The 24,295-nt window shown below is 46.2% G+C and overlaps 11 non-coding genes across 11 annotated transcripts; all 11 read left to right on the plus strand.

Moving 5' to 3' along the window:
- Positions 1–724: 724 nt before the first annotated feature.
- Positions 725–915, plus strand: LOC130316976 (U2 spliceosomal RNA). The gene has a single exon (XR_008864176.1). It is a non-coding gene; the product is annotated as a U2 spliceosomal RNA (small nuclear RNA).
- A 2,081-nt stretch (positions 916–2,996) lies between these two features.
- On the plus strand, positions 2,997–3,187 carry LOC130316978 (U2 spliceosomal RNA). The gene has a single exon (XR_008864177.1). It is a non-coding gene; the product is annotated as a U2 spliceosomal RNA (small nuclear RNA).
- A 2,085-nt stretch (positions 3,188–5,272) lies between these two features.
- LOC130316979 (U2 spliceosomal RNA) lies at positions 5,273–5,463 on the plus strand. The gene has a single exon (XR_008864178.1). It is a non-coding gene; the product is annotated as a U2 spliceosomal RNA (small nuclear RNA).
- Positions 5,464–7,549: 2,086 nt separating this feature from the next.
- Positions 7,550–7,740, plus strand: LOC130316980 (U2 spliceosomal RNA). The gene has a single exon (XR_008864179.1). It is a non-coding gene; the product is annotated as a U2 spliceosomal RNA (small nuclear RNA).
- A 2,091-nt stretch (positions 7,741–9,831) lies between these two features.
- LOC130316982 (U2 spliceosomal RNA) lies at positions 9,832–10,022 on the plus strand. Its single transcript, XR_008864181.1, has one exon. It is a non-coding gene; the product is annotated as a U2 spliceosomal RNA (small nuclear RNA).
- Positions 10,023–12,115: 2,093 nt separating this feature from the next.
- Positions 12,116–12,306, plus strand: LOC130316983 (U2 spliceosomal RNA). The gene has a single exon (XR_008864182.1). It is a non-coding gene; the product is annotated as a U2 spliceosomal RNA (small nuclear RNA).
- A 2,076-nt stretch (positions 12,307–14,382) lies between these two features.
- Positions 14,383–14,573, plus strand: LOC130316984 (U2 spliceosomal RNA). Its single transcript, XR_008864183.1, has one exon. It is a non-coding gene; the product is annotated as a U2 spliceosomal RNA (small nuclear RNA).
- Positions 14,574–16,675: 2,102 nt separating this feature from the next.
- LOC130316985 (U2 spliceosomal RNA) lies at positions 16,676–16,866 on the plus strand. The gene has a single exon (XR_008864184.1). It is a non-coding gene; the product is annotated as a U2 spliceosomal RNA (small nuclear RNA).
- Positions 16,867–18,952: 2,086 nt separating this feature from the next.
- On the plus strand, positions 18,953–19,143 carry LOC130316990 (U2 spliceosomal RNA). The gene has a single exon (XR_008864188.1). It is a non-coding gene; the product is annotated as a U2 spliceosomal RNA (small nuclear RNA).
- A 2,092-nt stretch (positions 19,144–21,235) lies between these two features.
- LOC130316986 (U2 spliceosomal RNA) lies at positions 21,236–21,426 on the plus strand. The gene has a single exon (XR_008864185.1). It is a non-coding gene; the product is annotated as a U2 spliceosomal RNA (small nuclear RNA).
- Positions 21,427–23,515: 2,089 nt separating this feature from the next.
- LOC130316987 (U2 spliceosomal RNA) lies at positions 23,516–23,706 on the plus strand. Its single transcript, XR_008864186.1, has one exon. It is a non-coding gene; the product is annotated as a U2 spliceosomal RNA (small nuclear RNA).
- The last annotated feature ends 589 nt before the right edge of the window (positions 23,707–24,295 follow it).

Here is a 24,295-nt window from a genome sequence, read left to right on the forward strand (position 1 = left end):
GTGTATGTGACTATGGAGCTGTTTGGTGATGTCGTCTATTATGGCCTTCATAGAAGCAACAGGAGATTGTTGCATCCATCTAGAACCCTCAGAACTACAGTGCTATGATGTCACTCACTTCCACAGGCCTTGCAGAGTGTAAACAACAACAACCCAGCTTTGTCGTGTATGTAACCATAGGGATTGTGATGTCACCTAGAACCTTCACAGCAGCGACAGCTTTATGAGGAGCATCAGCACTGCTCTGCCTGAGCAGAACCATCACCGCCATAGGTTGTCAAATAACCCGGATTTAACCCACACAGGTAAGTCCAATGGGGTGCAGGCATGTCCTCTATGCTTACAGCTTCCCGTGGGTGTTGGTTTGATACCGTTTGGGGACAGCCAAGGAGGCATCTGCAGGCAACAAAGGTAGGTGTGTGCTTGTGTGTGTGTTTCCTATGCAGATCCTAAGCCCAGTGTCACATGCAAGTAGGAGGAGTAAGAAGGGTTCCTGGCAAATCCGGGTTATGGATTGCATTTAAAAAGGCCCCGTGGGAGTGCAATGGGCCCCTGTCTTGCTGCTTAGCAATAATGGTATGGGTTTAGGTTCTGCTGTGTGTACTGGTGGTTGACTGCCCCCCAGCCCAGAGTGTGCATGGAAAATTGTCTGGCAGCCTCCCTGACAGCAAGCAGTGATAGTGCCCATGAAGGGGACCTTGTTGGGCCCGCCCCTTTCACGGTTATCGCTTCTCGGCCTTTTGGCTAAGATCAAGTGTAGTATCTGTTCTTATCAGTTTAATATCTGATACGTCCCCTATCTGGGGACCATATATTAAATGGATTTTTGAGAACGGGGGCCGATTTCGAAGCTTGCTTCCGTCGCCCTATGCATTGACCCGATATGGCAGTATCTTCGGGTACAGTGCACCACCCCCTTACAGGGTTAAAAAGAAAGATTCCTACTTTCATTGCTACCTGCTTGCTGGCTAGCCAGCTAGCCAGCCCTGTGGGCCTTGCTGCTGCTGCTGCTGCAGCCAAAAAACAAAAGGTGGTGCTGCTGCTGCTTCTGCTGCTTCTGCTTGTGTCTGGCCGCTGTTGGAGCGTCCAGGCACAGGACTTCTGCTGCTGCTGACTAAATGGCCTCCTTAATTGGATCATTTGAGTAGCCAGCACACCTGTGCAGGTAGGGCATGACATGATAGGCAGCTGCCTTGATAGCGGGTGGGTGCTGAATGTTCCTAATTGACAAAATAAGATTAATGCTTATGAAGAAATATAAAATCTCATCCCTTCCCCAATATCACGCCACACCCCTACCCCTTAATTCCCTGGTTGAACTTGATGGACATATGTCTTTTTTCGACCGTACTAACTATGTAACTATGTAACATAACATGGGGGGGTCTCCTGGCTGTTCACACAGGTGTGTCATTGCTGTACATTGACCATGCATTGCTTCTGTGGTATTGCAAAGGCAAAGACAAATGCTTCCAGCCATCCATTGCACTAATGGATTGGTCATCAGCTGGCTGTCTATGTCCCGCATCAATATAGACCAAAGTACAGAGGGTTAGGCTATGCTATAGTGCACCTACCTGATGCATCAGAAGGTGCGAGGCCCTTGCTAAATTCTGTGCACAGACTTTGAGATCTATGCTTTAGACTGTATCTAAACCTGCTCCAACATGGACTGACATTCTGGCCTACTTTCAGCCGATGCGACTTGTCTGTCGCTGAACAGTCGCTTTTTATGTATTCAGCACCTATGTATAATGTTGTAAAAATGCTCTAGAAGCTAAAGTCGCAGAAATGTCACACATATTTGGCCTGCAACTTTCTGTGCGACAAATTCAGACAGGAAAAATCAGTATAAATCCTTAGAAAATTATCCCCCAGTGTCTCCATCTGCTGGCGGTATTGAATAAGCATTGCTGCACTGATGGGGTATGCATTAGACGAAAAAAAAGAAGAAAAAGAAGAATAATACGCCCAGAAAAGAGGCGAAAAGGAGAAAAACGTAAAAAAACGTGAAAAAAAAGTAAGAGGAAGAGAAGGGAAAAAAAGGTGGAAATGGGTTTAAAAGTGATTTCGGCGGAGAAATATATATATATATATATATATATATATATATATATATATATACGCGCACACACACACATATATATAAACGTATTCTCCGTTGAGATATTGCAGCCGCTGCTGTGTCCAGGCCCAGGAGCCTTAGCACTGTGCTGTGATGTCACTCAATACCACTGACATCACTAGGTGTAAACAACATCTCTCCTTTGCTGTGTATGTGACTATGGAGCTGTTTGGTGATGTCGTCTATTATGGCCTTCATAGAAGCAACAGGAGATTGTTGCATCCATCTAGAACCCTCAGAACTACAGTGCTATGATGTCACTCACTTCCACAGGCCTTGCAGAGTGTAAACAACAACAACCCAGCTTTGTCGTGTATGTAACCATAGGGATTGTGATGTCACCTAGAACCTTCACAGCAGCGACAGCTTTATGAGGAGCATCAGCACTGCTCTGCCTGAGCAGAACCATCACCGCCATAGGTTGTCAAATAACCCGGATTTAACCCACACAGGTAAGTCCAATGGGGTGCAGGCATGTCCTCTATGCTTACAGCTTCCCGTGGGTGTTGGTTTGATACCGTTTGGGGACAGCCAAGGAGGCATCTGCAGGCAACAAAGGTAGGTGTGTGCTTGTGTGTGTGTTTCCTATGCAGATCCTAAGCCCAGTGTCACATGCAAGTAGGAGGAGTAAGAAGGGTTCCTGGCAAATCCGGGTTATGGATTGCATTTAAAAAGGCCCCGTGGGAGTGCAATGGGCCCCTGTCTTGCTGCTTAGCAATAATGGTATGGGTTTAGGTTCTGCTGTGTGTACTGGTGGTTGACTGCCCCCCAGCCCAGAGTGTGCATGGAAAATTGTCTGGCAGCCTCCCTGACAGCAAGCAGTGATAGTGCCCATGAAGGGGACCTTGTTGGGCCCGCCCCTTTCACGGTTATCGCTTCTCGGCCTTTTGGCTAAGATCAAGTGTAGTATCTGTTCTTATCAGTTTAATATCTGATACGTCCCCTATCTGGGGACCATATATTAAATGGATTTTTGAGAACGGGGGCCGATTTCGAAGCTTGCTTCCGTCGCCCTATGCATTGACCCGATATGGCAGTATCTTCGGGTACAGTGCACCACCCCCTTACAGGGTTAAAAAGAAAGATTCCTACTTTCATTGCTACCTGCTTGCTGGCTAGCCAGCTAGCCAGCCCTGTGGGCCTTGCTGCTGCTGCTGCTGCTGCTGCAGCCAAAAAACAAAAGGTGGTGCTGCTGCTGCTTCTGCTGCTTCTGCTTGTGTCTGGCCGCTGTTGGAGCGTCCAGGCACAGGACTTCTGCTGCTGCTGACTAAATGGCCTCCTTAATTGGATCATTTGAGTAGCCAGCACACCTGTGCAGGTAGGGCATGACATGATAGGCAGCTGCCTTGATAGCGGGTGGGTGCTGAATGTTCCTAATTGACAAAATAAGATTAATGCTTATGAAGAAATATAAAATCTCATCCCTTCCCCAATATCGCGCCACACCCCTACCCCTTAATTCCCTGGTTGAACTTGATGGACATATGTCTTTTTTCGACCGTACTAACTATGTAACTATGTAACATAACATGGGGGGGTCTCCTGGCTGTTCACACAGGTGTGTCATTGCTGTACATTGACCATGCATTGCTTCTGTGGTATTGCAAAGGCAAAGACAAATGCTTCCAGCCATCCATTGCACTAATGGATTGGTCATCAGCTGGCTGTCTATGTCCCGCATCAATATAGACCAAAGTACAGAGGGTTAGGCTATGCTATAGTGCACCTACCTGATGCATCAGAAGGTGCGAGGCCCTTGCTAAATTCTGTGCACAGACTTTGAGATCTATGCTTTAGACTGTATCTAAACCTGCTCCAACATGGACTGACATTCTGGCCTACTTTCAGCCGATGCGACTTGTCTGTCGCTGAACAGTCGCTTTTTATGTATTCAGCACCTATGTATAATGTTGTAAAAATGCTCTAGAAGCTAAAGTCGCAGAAATGTCACACATATTTGGCCTGCAACTTTCTGTGCGACAAATTCAGACAGGAAAAATCAGTATAAATCCTTAGAAAATTATCCCCCAGTGTCTCCATCTGCTGGCGGTATTGAATAAGCATTGCTGCACTGATGGGGTATGCATTAGACGAAAAAAAAGAAGAAAAAGAAGAATAATACGCCCAGAAAAGAGGCGAAAAGGAGAAAAACGTAAAAAAACGTGAAAAAAAAGTAAGAGGAAGAGAAGGGAAAAAAAGGTGGAAATGGGTTTAAAAGTGATTTCGGCGGAGAAATATATATATATATATATATATATATATATATACATATATACGCGCACACACACACATATATATAAACGTATTCTCCGTTGAGATATTGCAGCCGCTGCTGTGTCCAGGCCCAGGAGCCTTAGCACTGTGCTGTGATGTCACTCAATACCACTGACATCACTAGGTGTAAACAACATCTCTCCTTTGCTGTGTATGTGACTATGGAGCTGTTTGGTGATGTCGTCTATTATGGCCTTCATAGAAGCAACAGGAGATTGTTGCATCCATCTAGAACCCTCAGAACTACAGTGCTATGATGTCACTCACTTCCACAGGCCTTGCAGAGTGTAAACAACAACAACCCAGCTTTGTCGTGTATGTAACCATAGGGATTGTGATGTCACCTAGAACCTTCACAGCAGCGACAGCTTTATGAGGAGCATCAGCACTGCTCTGCCTGAGCAGAACCATCACCGCCATAGGTTGTCAAATAACCCGGATTTAACCCACACAGGTAAGTCCAATGGGGTGCAGGCATGTCCTCTATGCTTACAGCTTCCCGTGGGTGTTGGTTTGATACCGTTTGGGGACAGCCAAGGAGGCATCTGCAGGCAACAAAGGTAGGTGTGTGCTTGTGTGTGTGTTTCCTATGCAGATCCTAAGCCCAGTGTCACATGCAAGTAGGAGGAGTAAGAAGGGTTCCTGGCAAATCCGGGTTATGGATTGCATTTAAAAAGGCCCCGTGGGAGTGCAATGGGCCCCTGTCTTGCTGCTTAGCAATAATGGTATGGGTTTAGGTTCTGCTGTGTGTACTGGTGGTTGACTGCCCCCCAGCCCAGAGTGTGCATGGAAAATTGTCTGGCAGCCTCCCTGACAGCAAGCAGTGATAGTGCCCATGAAGGGGACCTTGTTGGGCCCGCCCCTTTCACGGTTATCGCTTCTCGGCCTTTTGGCTAAGATCAAGTGTAGTATCTGTTCTTATCAGTTTAATATCTGATACGTCCCCTATCTGGGGACCATATATTAAATGGATTTTTGAGAACGGGGGCCGATTTCGAAGCTTGCTTCCGTCGCCCTATGCATTGACCCGATATGGCAGTATCTTCGGGTACAGTGCACCACCCCCTTACAGGGTTAAAAAGAAAGATTCCTACTTTCATTGCTACCTGCTTGCTGGCTAGCCAGCTAGCCAGCCCTGTGGGCCTTGCTGCTGCTGCTGCTGCTGCTGCTGCAGCCAAAAAACAAAAGGTGGTGCTGCTGCTGCTTCTGCTGCTTCTGCTTGTGTCTGGCCGCTGTTGGAGCGTCCAGGCACAGGACTTCTGCTGCTGCTGACTAAATGGCCTCCTTAATTGGATCATTTGAGTAGCCAGCACACCTGTGCAGGTAGGGCATGACATGATAGGCAGCTGCCTTGATAGCGGGTGGGTGCTGAATGTTCCTAATTGACAAAATAAGATTAATGCTTATGAAGAAATATAAAATCTCATCCCTTCCCCAATATCGCGCCACACCCCTACCCCTTAATTCCCTGGTTGAACTTGATGGACATATGTCTTTTTTCGACCGTACTAACTATGTAACTATGTAACATAACATGGGGGGGTCTCCTGGCTGTTCACACAGGTGTGTCATTGCTGTACATTGACCATGCATTGCTTCTGTGGTATTGCAAAGGCAAAGACAAATGCTTCCAGCCATCCATTGCACTAATGGATTGGTCATCAGCTGGCTGTCTATGTCCCGCATCAATATAGACCAAAGTACAGAGGGTTAGGCTATGCTATAGTGCACCTACCTGATGCATCAGAAGGTGCGAGGCCCTTGCTAAATTCTGTGCACAGACTTTGAGATCTATGCTTTAGACTGTATCTAAACCTGCTCCAACATGGACTGACATTCTGGCCTACTTTCAGCCGATGCGACTTGTCTGTCGCTGAACAGTCGCTTTTTATGTATTCAGCACCTATGTATAATGTTGTAAAAATGCTCTAGAAGCTAAAGTCGCAGAAATGTCACACATATTTGGCCTGCAACTTTCTGTGCGACAAATTCAGACAGGAAAAATCAGTATAAATCCTTAGAAAATTATCCCCCAGTGTCTCCATCTGCTGGCGGTATTGAATAAGCATTGCTGCACTGATGGGGTATGCATTAGACGAAAAAAAAGAAGAAAAAGAAGAATAATACGCCCAGAAAAGAGGCGAAAAGGAGAAAAACGTAAAAAAACGTGAAAAAAAAGTAAGAGGAAGAGAAGGGAAAAAAAGGTGGAAATGGGTTTAAAAGTGATTTCGGCGGAGAAATATATATATATATATATATATATATATATATATATATACGCGCACACACACACATATATATAAACGTATTCTCCGTTGAGATATTGCAGCCGCTGCTGTGTCCAGGCCCAGGAGCCTTAGCACTGTGCTGTGATGTCACTCAATACCACTGACATCACTAGGTGTAAACAACATCTCTCCTTTGCTGTGTATGTGACTATGGAGCTGTTTGGTGATGTCGTCTATTATGGCCTTCATAGAAGCAACAGGAGATTGTTGCATCCATCTAGAACCCTCAGAACTACAGTGCTATGATGTCACTCACTTCCACAGGCCTTGCAGAGTGTAAACAACAACAACCCAGCTTTGTCGTGTATGTAACCATAGGGATTGTGATGTCACCTAGAACCTTCACAGCAGCGACAGCTTTATGAGGAGCATCAGCACTGCTCTGCCTGAGCAGAACCATCACCGCCATAGGTTGTCAAATAACCCGGATTTAACCCACACAGGTAAGTCCAATGGGGTGCAGGCATGTCCTCTATGCTTACAGCTTCCCGTGGGTGTTGGTTTGATACCGTTTGGGGACAGCCAAGGAGGCATCTGCAGGCAACAAAGGTAGGTGTGTGCTTGTGTGTGTGTTTCCTATGCAGATCCTAAGCCCAGTGTCACATGCAAGTAGGAGGAGTAAGAAGGGTTCCTGGCAAATCCGGGTTATGGATTGCATTTAAAAAGGCCCCGTGGGAGTGCAATGGGCCCCTGTCTTGCTGCTTAGCAATAATGGTATGGGTTTAGGTTCTGCTGTGTGTACTGGTGGTTGACTGCCCCCCAGCCCAGAGTGTGCATGGAAAATTGTCTGGCAGCCTCCCTGACAGCAAGCAGTGATAGTGCCCATGAAGGGGACCTTGTTGGGCCCGCCCCTTTCACGGTTATCGCTTCTCGGCCTTTTGGCTAAGATCAAGTGTAGTATCTGTTCTTATCAGTTTAATATCTGATACGTCCCCTATCTGGGGACCATATATTAAATGGATTTTTGAGAACGGGGGCCGATTTCGAAGCTTGCTTCCGTCGCCCTATGCATTGACCCGATATGGCAGTATCTTCGGGTACAGTGCACCACCCCCTTACAGGGTTAAAAAGAAAGATTCCTACTTTCATTGCTACCTGCTTGCTGGCTAGCCAGCTAGCCAGCCCTGTGGGCCTTGCTGCTGCTGCTGCTGCTGCTGCTGCAGCCAAAAAACAAAAGGTGGTGCTGCTGCTGCTTCTGCTGCTTCTGCTTGTGTCTGGCCGCTGTTGGAGCGTCCAGGCACAGGACTTCTGCTGCTGCTGACTAAATGGCCTCCTTAATTGGATCATTTGAGTAGCCAGCACACCTGTGCAGGTAGGGCATGACATGATAGGCAGCTGCCTTGATAGCGGGTGGGTGCTGAATGTTCCTAATTGACAAAATAAGATTAATGCTTATGAAGAAATATAAAATCTCATCCCTTCCCCAATATCGCGCCACACCCCTACCCCTTAATTCCCTGGTTGAACTTGATGGACATATGTCTTTTTTCGACCGTACTAACTATGTAACTATGTAACATAACATGGGGGGGTCTCCTGGCTGTTCACACAGGTGTGTCATTGCTGTACATTGACCATGCATTGCTTCTGTGGTATTGCAAAGGCAAAGACAAATGCTTCCAGCCATCCATTGCACTAATGGATTGGTCATCAGCTGGCTGTCTATGTCCCGCATCAATATAGACCAAAGTACAGAGGGTTAGGCTATGCTATAGTGCACCTACCTGATGCATCAGAAGGTGCGAGGCCCTTGCTAAATTCTGTGCACAGACTTTGAGATCTATGCTTTAGACTGTATCTAAACCTGCTCCAACATGGACTGACATTCTGGCCTACTTTCAGCCGATGCGACTTGTCTGTCGCTGAACAGTCGCTTTTTATGTATTCAGCACCTATGTATAATGTTGTAAAAATGCTCTAGAAGCTAAAGTCGCAGAAATGTCACACATATTTGGCCTGCAACTTTCTGTGCGACAAATTCAGACAGGAAAAATCAGTATAAATCCTTAGAAAATTATCCCCCAGTGTCTCCATCTGCTGGCGGTATTGAATAAGCATTGCTGCACTGATGGGGTATGCATTAGACGAAAAAAAAGAAGAAAAAGAAGAATAATACGCCCAGAAAAGAGGCGAAAAGGAGAAAAACGTAAAAAAACGTGAAAAAAAAGTAAGAGGAAGAGAAGGGAAAAAAAGGTGGAAATGGGTTTAAAAGTGATTTCGGCGGAGAATATATATATATATATATATATATATATATATATATATATATATACGCGCACACACACACATATATATAAACGTATTCTCCGTTGAGATATTGCAGCCGCTGCTGTGTCCAGGCCCAGGAGCCTTAGCACTGTGCTGTGATGTCACTCAATACCACTGACATCACTAGGTGTAAACAACATCTCTCCTTTGCTGTGTATGTGACTATGGAGCTGTTTGGTGATGTCGTCTATTATGGCCTTCATAGAAGCAACAGGAGATTGTTGCATCCATCTAGAACCCTCAGAACTACAGTGCTATGATGTCACTCACTTCCACAGGCCTTGCAGAGTGTAAACAACAACAACCCAGCTTTGTCGTGTATGTAACCATAGGGATTGTGATGTCACCTAGAACCTTCACAGCAGCGACAGCTTTATGAGGAGCATCAGCACTGCTCTGCCTGAGCAGAACCATCACCGCCATAGGTTGTCAAATAACCCGGATTTAACCCACACAGGTAAGTCCAATGGGGTGCAGGCATGTCCTCTATGCTTACAGCTTCCCGTGGGTGTTGGTTTGATACCGTTTGGGGACAGCCAAGGAGGCATCTGCAGGCAACAAAGGTAGGTGTGTGCTTGTGTGTGTGTTTCCTATGCAGATCCTAAGCCCAGTGTCACATGCAAGTAGGAGGAGTAAGAAGGGTTCCTGGCAAATCCGGGTTATGGATTGCATTTAAAAAGGCCCCGTGGGAGTGCAATGGGCCCCTGTCTTGCTGCTTAGCAATAATGGTATGGGTTTAGGTTCTGCTGTGTGTACTGGTGGTTGACTGCCCCCCAGCCCAGAGTGTGCATGGAAAATTGTCTGGCAGCCTCCCTGACAGCAAGCAGTGATAGTGCCCATGAAGGGGACCTTGTTGGGCCCGCCCCTTTCACGGTTATCGCTTCTCGGCCTTTTGGCTAAGATCAAGTGTAGTATCTGTTCTTATCAGTTTAATATCTGATACGTCCCCTATCTGGGGACCATATATTAAATGGATTTTTGAGAACGGGGGCCGATTTCGAAGCTTGCTTCCGTCGCCCTATGCATTGACCCGATATGGCAGTATCTTCGGGTACAGTGCACCACCCCCTTACAGGGTTAAAAAGAAAGATTCCTACTTTCATTGCTACCTGCTTGCTGGCTAGCCAGCTAGCCAGCCCTGTGGGCCTTGCTGCTGCTGCTGCTGCTGCTGCAGCCAAAAAACAAAAGGTGGTGCTGCTGCTGCTTCTGCTGCTTCTGCTTGTGTCTGGCCGCTGTTGGAGCGTCCAGGCACAGGACTTCTGCTGCTGCTGACTAAATGGCCTCCTTAATTGGATCATTTGAGTAGCCAGCACACCTGTGCAGGTAGGGCATGACATGATAGGCAGCTGCCTTGATAGCGGGTGGGTGCTGAATGTTCCTAATTGACAAAATAAGATTAATGCTTATGAAGAAATATAAAATCTCATCCCTTCCCCAATATCGCGCCACACCCCTACCCCTTAATTCCCTGGTTGAACTTGATGGACATATGTCTTTTTTCGACCGTACTAACTATGTAACTATGTAACATAACATGGGGGGGTCTCCTGGCTGTTCACACAGGTGTGTCATTGCTGTACATTGACCATGCATTGCTTCTGTGGTATTGCAAAGGCAAAGACAAATGCTTCCAGCCATCCATTGCACTAATGGATTGGTCATCAGCTGGCTGTCTATGTCCCGCATCAATATAGACCAAAGTACAGAGGGTTAGGCTATGCTATAGTGCACCTACCTGATGCATCAGAAGGTGCGAGGCCCTTGCTAAATTCTGTGCACAGACTTTGAGATCTATGCTTTAGACTGTATCTAAACCTGCTCCAACATGGACTGACATTCTGGCCTACTTTCAGCCGATGCGACTTGTCTGTCGCTGAACAGTCGCTTTTTATGTATTCAGCACCTATGTATAATGTTGTAAAAATGCTCTAGAAGCTAAAGTCGCAGAAATGTCACACATATTTGGCCTGCAACTTTCTGTGCGACAAATTCAGACAGGAAAAATCAGTATAAATCCTTAGAAAATTATCCCCCAGTGTCTCCATCTGCTGGCGGTATTGAATAAGCATTGCTGCACTGATGGGGTATGCATTAGACGAAAAAAAAGAAGAAAAAGAAGAATAATACGCCCAGAAAAGAGGCGAAAAGGAGAAAAACGTAAAAAAACGTGAAAAAAAAGTAAGAGGAAGAGAAGGGAAAAAAAGGTGGAAATGGGTTTAAAAGTGATTTCGGCGGAGAAATATATATATATATATATATATATATATATATATATATATATATATATACGCGCACACACACACATATATATAAACGTATTCTCCGTTGAGATATTGCAGCCGCTGCTGTGTCCAGGCCCAGGAGCCTTAGCACTGTGCTGTGATGTCACTCAATACCACTGACATCACTAGGTGTAAACAACATCTCTCCTTTGCTGTGTATGTGACTATGGAGCTGTTTGGTGATGTCGTCTATTATGGCCTTCATAGAAGCAACAGGAGATTGTTGCATCCATCTAGAACCCTCAGAACTACAGTGCTATGATGTCACTCACTTCCACAGGCCTTGCAGAGTGTAAACAACAACAACCCAGCTTTGTCGTGTATGTAACCATAGGGATTGTGATGTCACCTAGAACCTTCACAGCAGCGACAGCTTTATGAGGAGCATCAGCACTGCTCTGCCTGAGCAGAACCATCACCGCCATAGGTTGTCAAATAACCCGGATTTAACCCACACAGGTAAGTCCAATGGGGTGCAGGCATGTCCTCTATGCTTACAGCTTCCCGTGGGTGTTGGTTTGATACCGTTTGGGGACAGCCAAGGAGGCATCTGCAGGCAACAAAGGTAGGTGTGTGCTTGTGTGTGTGTTTCCTATGCAGATCCTAAGCCCAGTGTCACATGCAAGTAGGAGGAGTAAGAAGGGTTCCTGGCAAATCCGGGTTATGGATTGCATTTAAAAAGGCCCCGTGGGAGTGCAATGGGCCCCTGTCTTGCTGCTTAGCAATAATGGTATGGGTTTAGGTTCTGCTGTGTGTACTGGTGGTTGACTGCCCCCCAGCCCAGAGTGTGCATGGAAAATTGTCTGGCAGCCTCCCTGACAGCAAGCAGTGATAGTGCCCATGAAGGGGACCTTGTTGGGCCCGCCCCTTTCACGGTTATCGCTTCTCGGCCTTTTGGCTAAGATCAAGTGTAGTATCTGTTCTTATCAGTTTAATATCTGATACGTCCCCTATCTGGGGACCATATATTAAATGGATTTTTGAGAACGGGGGCCGATTTCGAAGCTTGCTTCCGTCGCCCTATGCATTGACCCGATATGGCAGTATCTTCGGGTACAGTGCACCACCCCCTTACAGGGTTAAAAAGAAAGATTCCTACTTTCATTGCTACCTGCTTGCTGGCTAGCCAGCTAGCCAGCCCTGTGGGCCTTGCTGCTGCTGCTGCTGCTGCTGCAGCCAAAAAACAAAAGGTGGTGCTGCTGCTGCTTCTGCTTGTGTCTGGCCGCTGTTGGAGCGTCCAGGCACAGGACTTCTGCTGCTGCTGACTAAATGGCCTCCTTAATTGGATCATTTGAGTAGCCAGCACACCTGTGCAGGTAGGGCATGACATGATAGGCAGCTGCCTTGATAGCGGGTGGGTGCTGAATGTTCCTAATTGACAAAATAAGATTAATGCTTATGAAGAAATATAAAATCTCATCCCTTCCCCAATATCGCGCCACACCCCTACCCCTTAATTCCCTGGTTGAACTTGATGGACATATGTCTTTTTTCGACCGTACTAACTATGTAACTATGTAACATAACATGGGGGGGTCTCCTGGCTGTTCACACAGGTGTGTCATTGCTGTACATTGACCATGCATTGCTTCTGTGGTATTGCAAAGGCAAAGACAAATGCTTCCAGCCATCCATTGCACTAATGGATTGGTCATCAGCTGGCTGTCTATGTCCCGCATCAATATAGACCAAAGTACAGAGGGTTAGGCTATGCTATAGTGCACCTACCTGATGCATCAGAAGGTGCGAGGCCCTTGCTAAATTCTGTGCACAGACTTTGAGATCTATGCTTTAGACTGTATCTAAACCTGCTCCAACATGGACTGACATTCTGGCCTACTTTCAGCCGATGCGACTTGTCTGTCGCTGAACAGTCGCTTTTTATGTATTCAGCACCTATGTATAATGTTGTAAAAATGCTCTAGAAGCTAAAGTCGCAGAAATGTCACACATATTTGGCCTGCAACTTTCTGTGCGACAAATTCAGACAGGAAAAATCAGTATAAATCCTTAGAAAATTATCCCCCAGTGTCTCCATCTGCTGGCGGTATTGAATAAGCATTGCTGCACTGATGGGGTATGCATTAGACGAAAAAAAAGAAGAAAAAGAAGAATAATACGCCCAGAAAAGAGGCGAAAAGGAGAAAAACGTAAAAAAACGTGAAAAAAAAGTAAGAGGAAGAGAAGGGAGAAAAAGGTGGAAATGGGTTTAAAAGTGATTTCGGCGGAGAAATATATATATATATATATATATATATATATATATATATATACGCGCACACACACACATATATATAAACGTATTCTCCGTTGAGATATTGCAGCCGCTGCTGTGTCCAGGCCCAGGAGCCTTAGCACTGTGCTGTGATGTCACTCAATACCACTGACATCACTAGGTGTAAACAACATCTCTCCTTTGCTGTGTATGTGACTATGGAGCTGTTTGGTGATGTCGTCTATTATGGCCTTCATAGAAGCAACAGGAGATTGTTGCATCCATCTAGAACCCTCAGAACTACAGTGCTATGATGTCACTCACTTCCACAGGCCTTGCAGAGTGTAAACAACAACAACCCAGCTTTGTCGTGTATGTAACCATAGGGATTGTGATGTCACCTAGAACCTTCACAGCAGCGACAGCTTTATGAGGAGCATCAGCACTGCTCTGCCTGAGCAGAACCATCACCGCCATAGGTTGTCAAATAACCCGGATTTAACCCACACAGGTAAGTCCAATGGGGTGCAGGCATGTCCTCTATGCTTACAGCTTCCCGTGGGTGTTGGTTTGATACCGTTTGGGGACAGCCAAGGAGGCATCTGCAGGCAACAAAGGTAGGTGTGTGCTTGTGTGTGTGTTTCCTATGCAGATCCTAAGCCCAGTGTCACATGCAAGTAGGAGGAGTAAGAAGGGTTCCTGGCAAATCCGGGTTATGGATTGCATTTAAAAAGGCCCCGTGGGAGTGCAATGGGCCCCTGTCTTGCTGCTTAGCAATAATGGTATGGGTTTAGGTTCTGCTGTGTGTACTGGTGGTTGACTGCCCCCCAGCCCAGAGTGTGCATGGAAAATTGTCTGGCAGCCTCCCTGACAGCAAGCAGTGATAGTGCCCATGAAGGGGACCTTGTTGGGCCCGCCCCTTTCACGGTTATCGCTTCTCGGCCTTTTGGCTAAGATCAAGTGTAGTATCTGTTCTTATCAGTTTAATATCTGATACGTCCCCTATCTGGGGACCATATATTAAATGGATTTTTGAGAACGGGGGCCGATTTCGAAGCTTGCTTCCGTCGCCCTATGCATTGACCCGATATGGCAGTATCTTCGGGTACAGTGCACCACCCCCTTACAGGGTTAAAAAGAAAGATTCCTACTTTCATTGCTACCTGCTTGCTGGCTAGCCAGCTAGCCAGCCCTGTGGGCCTTGCTGCTGCTGCTGCTGCTGCTGCAGCCAAAAAACAAAAGGTGGTGCTGCTGCTGCTTCTGCTGCTTCTGCTTGTGTCTGGCCGCTGTTGGAGCGTCCAGGCACAGGACTTCTGCTGCTGCTGACTAAATGGCCTCCTTAATTGGATCATTTGAGTAGCCAGCACACCTGTGCAGGTAGGGCATGACATGATAGGCAGCTGCCTTGATAGCGGGTGGGTGCTGAATGTTCCTAATTGACAAAATAAGATTAATGCTTATGAAGAAATATAAAATCTCATCCCTTCCCCAATATCGCGCCACACCCCTACCCCTTAATTCCCTGGTTGAACTTGATGGACATATGTCTTTTTTCGACCGTACTAACTATGTAACTATGTAACATAACATGGGGGGGTCTCCTGGCTGTTCACACAGGTGTGTCATTGCTGTACATTGACCATGCATTGCTTCTGTGGTATTGCAAAGGCAAAGACAAATGCTTCCAGCCATCCATTGCACTAATGGATTGGTCATCAGCTGGCTGTCTATGTCCCGCATCAATATAGACCAAAGTACAGAGGGTTAGGCTATGCTATAGTGCACCTACCTGATGCATCAGAAGGTGCGAGGCCCTTGCTAAATTCTGTGCACAGACTTTGAGATCTATGCTTTAGACTGTATCTAAACCTGCTCCAACATGGACTGACATTCTGGCCTACTTTCAGCCGATGCGACTTGTCTGTCGCTGAACAGTCGCTTTTTATGTATTCAGCACCTATGTATAATGTTGTAAAAATGCTCTAGAAGCTAAAGTCGCAGAAATGTCACACATATTTGGCCTGCAACTTTCTGTGCGACAAATTCAGACAGGAAAAATCAGTATAAATCCTTAGAAAATTATCCCCCAGTGTCTCCATCTGCTGGCGGTATTGAATAAGCATTGCTGCACTGATGGGGTATGCATTAGACGAAAAAAAAGAAGAAAAAGAAGAATAATACGCCCAGAAAAGAGGCGAAAAGGAGAAAAACGTAAAAAAAACGTGAAAAAAAAGTAAGAGGAAGAGAAGGGAAAAAAAGGTGGAAATGGGTTTAAAAGTGATTTCGGCGGAGAAATATATATATATATATATATATATATATATATATATATATATATATATATATATACGCGCGCACACACACACATATATATAAACGTATTCTCCGTTGAGATATTGCAGCCGCTGCTGTGTCCAGGCCCAGGAGCCTTAGCACTGTGCTGTGATGTCACTCAATACCACTGACATCACTAGGTGTAAACAACATCTCTCCTTTGCTGTGTATGTGACTATGGAGCTGTTTGGTGATGTCGTCTATTATGGCCTTCATAGAAGCAACAGGAGATTGTTGCATCCATCTAGAACCCTCAGAACTACAGTGCTATGATGTCACTCACTTCCACAGGCCTTGCAGAGTGTAAACAACAACAACCCAGCTTTGTCGTGTATGTAACCATAGGGATTGTGATGTCACCTAGAACCTTCACAGCAGCGACAGCTTTATGAGGAGCATCAGCACTGCTCTGCCTGAGCAGAACCATCACCGCCATAGGTTGTCAAATAACCCGGATTTAACCCACACAGGTAAGTCCAATGGGGTGCAGGCATGTCCTCTATGCTTACAGCTTCCCGTGGGTGTTGGTTTGATACCGTTTGGGGACAGCCAAGGAGGCATCTGCAGGCAACAAAGGTAGGTGTGTGCTTGTGTGTGTGTTTCCTATGCAGATCCTAAGCCCAGTGTCACATGCAAGTAGGAGGAGTAAGAAGGGTTCCTGGCAAATCCGGGTTATGGATTGCATTTAAAAAGGCCCCGTGGGAGTGCAATGGGCCCCTGTCTTGCTGCTTAGCAATAATGGTATGGGTTTAGGTTCTGCTGTGTGTACTGGTGGTTGACTGCCCCCCAGCCCAGAGTGTGCATGGAAAATTGTCTGGCAGCCTCCCTGACAGCAAGCAGTGATAGTGCCCATGAAGGGGACCTTGTTGGGCCCGCCCCTTTCACGGTTATCGCTTCTCGGCCTTTTGGCTAAGATCAAGTGTAGTATCTGTTCTTATCAGTTTAATATCTGATACGTCCCCTATCTGGGGACCATATATTAAATGGATTTTTGAGAACGGGGGCCGATTTCGAAGCTTGCTTCCGTCGCCCTATGCATTGACCCGATATGGCAGTATCTTCGGGTACAGTGCACCACCCCCTTACAGGGTTAAAAAGAAAGATTCCTACTTTCATTGCTACCTGCTTGCTGGCTAGCCAGCTAGCCAGCCCTGTGGGCCTTGCTGCTGCTGCTGCTGCTGCAGCCAAAAAACAAAAGGTGGTGCTGCTGCTGCTTCTGCTGCTTCTGCTTGTGTCTGGCCGCTGTTGGAGCGTCCAGGCACAGGACTTCTGCTGCTGCTGACTAAATGGCCTCCTTAATTGGATCATTTGAGTAGCCAGCACACCTGTGCAGGTAGGGCATGACATGATAGGCAGCTGCCTTGATAGCGGGTGGGTGCTGAATGTTCCTAATTGACAAAATAAGATTAATGCTTATGAAGAAATATAAAATCTCATCCCTTCCCCAATATCGCGCCACACCCCTACCCCTTAATTCCCTGGTTGAACTTGATGGACATATGTCTTTTTTCGACCGTACTAACTATGTAACTATGTAACATAACATGGGGGGGTCTCCTGGCTGTTCACACAGGTGTGTCATTGCTGTACATTGACCATGCATTGCTTCTGTGGTATTGCAAAGGCAAAGACAAATGCTTCCAGCCATCCATTGCACTAATGGATTGGTCATCAGCTGGCTGTCTATGTCCCGCATCAATATAGACCAAAGTACAGAGGGTTAGGCTATGCTATAGTGCACCTACCTGATGCATCAGAAGGTGCGAGGCCCTTGCTAAATTCTGTGCACAGACTTTGAGATCTATGCTTTAGACTGTATCTAAACCTGCTCCAACATGGACTGACATTCTGGCCTACTTTCAGCCGATGCGACTTGTCTGTCGCTGAACAGTCGCTTTTTATGTATTCAGCACCTATGTATAATGTTGTAAAAATGCTCTAGAAGCTAAAGTCGCAGAAATGTCACACATATTTGGCCTGCAACTTTCTGTGCGACAAATTCAGACAGGAAAAATCAGTATAAATCCTTAGAAAATTATCCCCCAGTGTCTCCATCTGCTGGCGGTATTGAATAAGCATTGCTGCACTGATGGGGTATGCATTAGACGAAAAAAAAGAAGAAAAAGAAGAATAATACGCCCAGAAAAGAGGCGAAAAGGAGAAAAACGTAAAAAAACGTGAAAAAAAAGTAAGAGGAAGAGAAGGGAAAAAAAGGTGGAAATGGGTTTAAAAGTGATTTCGGCGGAGAAATATATATATATATATATATATATATATATATATATACATATATACGCGCACACACACACATATATATAAACGTATTCTCCGTTGAGATATTGCAGCCGCTGCTGTGTCCAGGCCCAGGAGCCTTAGCACTGTGCTGTGATGTCACTCAATACCACTGACATCACTAGGTGTAAACAACATCTCTCCTTTGCTGTGTATGTGACTATGGAGCTGTTTGGTGATGTCGTCTATTATGGCCTTCATAGAAGCAACAGGAGATTGTTGCATCCATCTAGAACCCTCAGAACTACAGTGCTATGATGTCACTCACTTCCACAGGCCTTGCAGAGTGTAAACAACAACAACCCAGCTTTGTCGTGTATGTAACCATAGGGATTGTGATGTCACCTAGAACCTTCACAGCAGCGACAGCTTTATGAGGAGCATCAGCACTGCTCTGCCTGAGCAGAACCATCACCGCCATAGGTTGTCAAATAACCCGGATTTAACCCACACAGGTAAGTCCAATGGGGTGCAGGCATGTCCTCTATGCTTACAGCTTCCCGTGGGTGTTGGTTTGATACCGTTTGGGGACAGCCAAGGAGGCATCTGCAGGCAACAAAGGTAGGTGTGTGCTTGTGTGTGTGTTTCCTATGCAGATCCTAAGCCCAGTGTCACATGCAAGTAGGAGGAGTAAGAAGGGTTCCTGGCAAATCCGGGTTATGGATTGCATTTAAAAAGGCCCCGTGGGAGTGCAATGGGCCCCTGTCTTGCTGCTTAGCAATAATGGTATGGGTTTAGGTTCTGCTGTGTGTACTGGTGGTTGACTGCCCCCCAGCCCAGAGTGTGCATGGAAAATTGTCTGGCAGCCTCCCTGACAGCAAGCAGTGATAGTGCCCATGAAGGGGACCTTGTTGGGCCCGCCCCTTTCACGGTTATCGCTTCTCGGCCTTTTGGCTAAGATCAAGTGTAGTATCTGTTCTTATCAGTTTAATATCTGATACGTTCCCTATCTGGGGACCATATATTAAATGGATTTTTGAGAACGGGGGCCGATTTCGAAGCTTGCTTCCGTCGCCCTATGCATTGACCCGATATGGCAGTATCTTCGGGTACAGTGCACCACCCCCTTACAGGGTTAAAAAGAAAGATTCCTACTTTCATTGCTACCTGCTTGCTGGCTAGCCAGCTAGCCAGCCCTGTGGGCCTTGCTGCTGCTGCTGCTGCTGCTGCTGCAGCCAAAAAACAAAAGGTGGTGCTGCTGCTGCTTCTGCTGCTTCTGCTTGTGCCTGGCCGCTGTTGGAGCGTCCAGGCACAGGACTTCTGCTGCTGCTGACTAAATGGCCTCCTTAATTGGATCATTTGAGTAGCCAGCACACCTGTGCAGGTAGGGCATGACATGATAGGCAGCTGCCTTGATAGCGGGTGGGTGCTGAATGTTCCTAATTGACAAAATAAGATTAATGCTTATGAAGAAATATAAAATCTCATCCCTTCCCCAATATCGCGCCACACCCCTACCCCTTAATTCCCTGGTTGAACTTGATGGACATATGTCTTTTTTCGACCGTACTAACTATGTAACTATGTAACATAACATGGGGGGGTCTCCTGGCTGTTCACACAGGTGTGTCATTGCTGTACATTGACCATGCATTGCTTCTGTGGTATTGCAAAGGCAAAGACAAATGCTTCCAGCCATCCATTGCACTAATGGATTGGTCATCAGCTGGCTGTCTATGTCCCGCATCAATATAGACCAAAGTACAGAGGGTTAGGCTATGCTATAGTGCACCTACCTGATGCATCAGAAGGTGCGAGGCCCTTGCTAAATTCTGTGCACAGACTTTGAGATCTATGCTTTAGACTGTATCTAAACCTGCTCCAACATGGACTGACATTCTGGCCTACTTTCAGCCGATGCGACTTGTCTGTCGCTGAACAGTCGCTTTTTATGTATTCAGCACCTATGTATAATGTTGTAAAAATGCTCTAGAAGCTAAAGTCGCAGAAATGTCACACATATTTGGCCTGCAACTTTCTGTGCGACAAATTCAGACAGGAAAAATCAGTATAAATCCTTAGAAAATTATCCCCCAGTGTCTCCATCTGCTGGCGGTATTGAATAAGCATTGCTGCACTGATGGGGTATGCATTAGACGAAAAAAAAGAAGAAAAAGAAGAATAATACGCCCAGAAAAGAGGCGAAAAGGAGAAAAACGTAAAAAAACGTGAAAAAAAAGTAAGAGGAAGAGAAGGGAAAAAAAGGTGGAAATGGGTTTAAAAGTGATTTCGGCGGAGAAATATATATATATATATATATATATATATATATATATATATATATACGCGCACACACACACATATATATAAACGTATTCTCCGTTGAGATATTGCAGCCGCTGCTGTGTCCAGGCCCAGGAGCCTTAGCACTGTGCTGTGATGTCACTCAATACCACTGACATCACTAGGTGTAAACAACATCTCTCCTTTGCTGTGTATGTGACTATGGAGCTGTTTGGTGATGTCGTCTATTATGGCCTTCATAGAAGCAACAGGAGATTGTTGCATCCATCTAGAACCCTCAGAACTACAGTGCTATGATGTCACTCACTTCCACAGGCCTTGCAGAGTGTAAACAACAACAACCCAGCTTTGTCGTGTATGTAACCATAGGGATTGTGATGTCACCTAGAACCTTCACAGCAGCGACAGCTTTATGAGGAGCATCAGCACTGCTCTGCCTGAGCAGAACCATCACCGCCATAGGTTGTCAAATAACCCGGATTTAACCCACACAGGTAAGTCCAATGGGGTGCAGGCATGTCCTCTATGCTTACAGCTTCCCGTGGGTGTTGGTTTGATACCGTTTGGGGACAGCCAAGGAGGCATCTGCAGGCAACAAAGGTAGGTGTGTGCTTGTGTGTGTGTTTCCTATGCAGATCCTAAGCCCAGTGTCACATGCAAGTAGGAGGAGTAAGAAGGGTTCCTGGCAAATCCGGGTTATGGATTGCATTTAAAAAGGCCCCGTGGGAGTGCAATGGGCCCCTGTCTTGCTGCTTAGCAATAATGGTATGGGTTTAGGTTCTGCTGTGTGTACTGGTGGTTGACTGCCCCCCAGCCCAGAGTGTGCATGGAAAATTGTCTGGCAGCCTCCCTGACAGCAAGCAGTGATAGTGCCCATGAAGGGGACCTTGTTGGGCCCGCCCCTTTCACGGTTATCGCTTCTCGGCCTTTTGGCTAAGATCAAGTGTAGTATCTGTTCTTATCAGTTTAATATCTGATACGTCCCCTATCTGGGGACCATATATTAAATGGATTTTTGAGAACGGGGGCCGATTTCGAAGCTTGCTTCCGTCGCCCTATGCATTGACCCGATATGGCAGTATCTTCGGGTACAGTGCACCACCCCCTTACAGGGTTAAAAAGAAAGATTCCTACTTTCATTGCTACCTGCTTGCTGGCTAGCCAGCTAGCCAGCCCTGTGGGCCTTGCTGCTGCTGCTGCTGCTGCTGCAGCCAAAAAACAAAAGGTGGTGCTGCTGCTGCTTCTGCTGCTTCTGCTTGTGTCTGGCCGCTGTTGGAGCGTCCAGGCACAGGACTTCTGCTGCTGCTGACTAAATGGCCTCCTTAATTGGATCATTTGAGTAGCCAGCACACCTGTGCAGGTAGGGCATGACATGATAGGCAGCTGCCTTGATAGCGGGTGGGTGCTGAATGTTCCTAATTGACAAAATAAGATTAATGCTTATGAAGAAATATAAAATCTCATCCCTTCCCCAATATCGCGCCACACCCCTACCCCTTAATTCCCTGGTTGAACTTGATGGACATATGTCTTTTTTCGACCGTACTAACTATGTAACTATGTAACATAACATGGGGGGGTCTCCTGGCAGTTCACACAGGTGTGTCATTGCTGTACATTGACCATGCATTGCTTCTGTGGTATTGCAAAGGCAAAGACAAATGCTTCCAGCCATCCATTGCACTAATGGATTGGTCATCAGCTGGCTGTCTATGTCCCGCATCAATATAGACCAAAGTACAGAGGGTTAGGCTATGCTATAGTGCACCTACCTGATGCATCAGAAGGTGCGAGGCCCTTGCTAAATTCTGTGCACAGACTTTGAGATCTATGCTTTAGACTGTATCTAAACCTGCTCCAACATGGACTGACATTCTGGCCTACTTTCAGCCGATGCGACTTGTCTGTCGCTGAACAGTCGCTTTTTATGTATTCAGCACCTATGTATAATGTTGTAAAAATGCTCTAGAAGCTAAAGTCGCAGAAATGTCACACATATTTGGCCTGCAACTTTCTGTGCGACAAATTCAGACAGGAAAAATCAGTATAAATCCTTAGAAAATTATCCCCCAGTGTCTCCATCTGCTGGCGGTATTGAATAAGCATTGCTGCACTGATGGGGTATGCATTAGACGAAAAAAAAGAAGAAAAAGAAGAATAATACGCCCAGAAAAGAGGCGAAAAGGAGAAAAACGTAAAAAAACGTGAAAAAAAAGTAAGAGGAAGAGAAGGGAAAAAAAGGTGGAAATGGGTTTAAAAGTGATTTCGGCGGAGAAATATATATATATATATATATATATATATATATATATATATATATACGCGCACACACACACATATATATAAACGTATTCTCCGTTGAGATATTGCAGCCGCTGCTGTGTCCAGGCCCAGGAGCCTTAGCACTGTGCTGTGATGTCACTCAATACCACTGACATCACTAGGTGTAAACAACATCTCTCCTTTGCTGTGTATGTGACTATGGAGCTGTTTGGTGATGTCGTCTATTATGGCCTTCATAGAAGCAACAGGAGATTGTTGCATCCATCTAGAACCCTCAGAACTACAGTGCTATGATGTCACTCACTTCCACAGGCCTTGCAGAGTGTAAACAACAACAACCCAGCTTTGTCGTGTATGTAACCATAGGGATTGTGATGTCACCTAGAACCTTCACAGCAGCGACAGCTTTATGAGGAGCATCAGCACTGCTCTGCCTGAGCAGAACCATCACCGCCATAGGTTGTCAAATAACCCGGATTTAACCCACACAGGTAAGTCCAATGGGGTGCAGGCATGTCCTCTATGCTTACAGCTTCCCGTGGGTGTTGGTTTGATACCGTTTGGGGACAGCCAAGGAGGCATCTGCAGGCAACAAAGGTAGGTGTGTGCTTGTGTGTGTGTTTCCTATGCAGATCCTAAGCCCAGTGTCACATGCAAGTAGGAGGAGTAAGAAGGGTTCCTGGCAAATCCGGGTTATGGATTGCATTTAAAAAGGCCCCGTGGGAGTGCAATGGGCCCCTGTCTTGCTGCTTAGCAATAATGGTATGGGTTTAGGTTCTGCTGTGTGTACTGGTGGTTGACTGCCCCCCAGCCCAGAGTGTGCATGGAAAATTGTCTGGCAGCCTCCCTGACAGCAAGCAGTGATAGTGCCCATGAAGGGGACCTTGTTGGGCCCGCCCCTTTCACGGTTATCGCTTCTCGGCCTTTTGGCTAAGATCAAGTGTAGTATCTGTTCTTATCAGTTTAATATCTGATACGTCCCCTATCTGGGGACCATATATTAAATGGATTTTTGAGAACGGGGGCCGATTTCGAAGCTTGCTTCCGTCGCCCTATGCATTGACCCGATATGGCAGTATCTTCGGGTACAGTGCACCACCCCCTTACAGGGTTAAAAAGAAAGATTCCTACTTTCATTGCTACCTGCTTGCTGGCTAGCCAGCTAGCCAGCCCTGTGGGCCTTGCTGCTGCTGCTGCTGCTGCTGCAGCCAAAAAACAAAAGGTGGTGCTGCTGCTGCTTCTGCTGCTTCTGCTTGTGTCTGGCCGCTGTTGGAGCGTCCAGGCACAGGACTTCTGCTGCTGCTGACTAAATGGCCTCCTTAATTGGATCATTTGAGTAGCCAGCACACCTGTGCAGGTAGGGCATGACATGATAGGCAGCTGCCTTGATAGCGGGTGGGTGCTGAATGTTCCTAATTGACAAAATAAGATTAATGCTTATGAAGAAATATAAAATCTCATCCCTTCCCCAATATCGCGCCACACCCCTACCCCTTAATTCCCTGGTTGAACTTGATGGACATATGTCTTTTTTCGACCGTACTAACTATGTAACTATGTAACATAACATGGGGGGGTCTCCTGGCTGTTCACACAGGTGTGTCATTGCTGTACATTGACCATGCATTGCTTCTGTGGTATTGCAAAGGCAAAGACAAATGCTTCCAGCCATCCATTGCACTAATGGATT

This window comes from Hyla sarda, unplaced genomic scaffold, assembly GCF_029499605.1.
Source record: "Hyla sarda isolate aHylSar1 unplaced genomic scaffold, aHylSar1.hap1 scaffold_197, whole genome shotgun sequence".
Taxonomy (NCBI): domain Eukaryota; kingdom Metazoa; phylum Chordata; class Amphibia; order Anura; family Hylidae; genus Hyla; species Hyla sarda.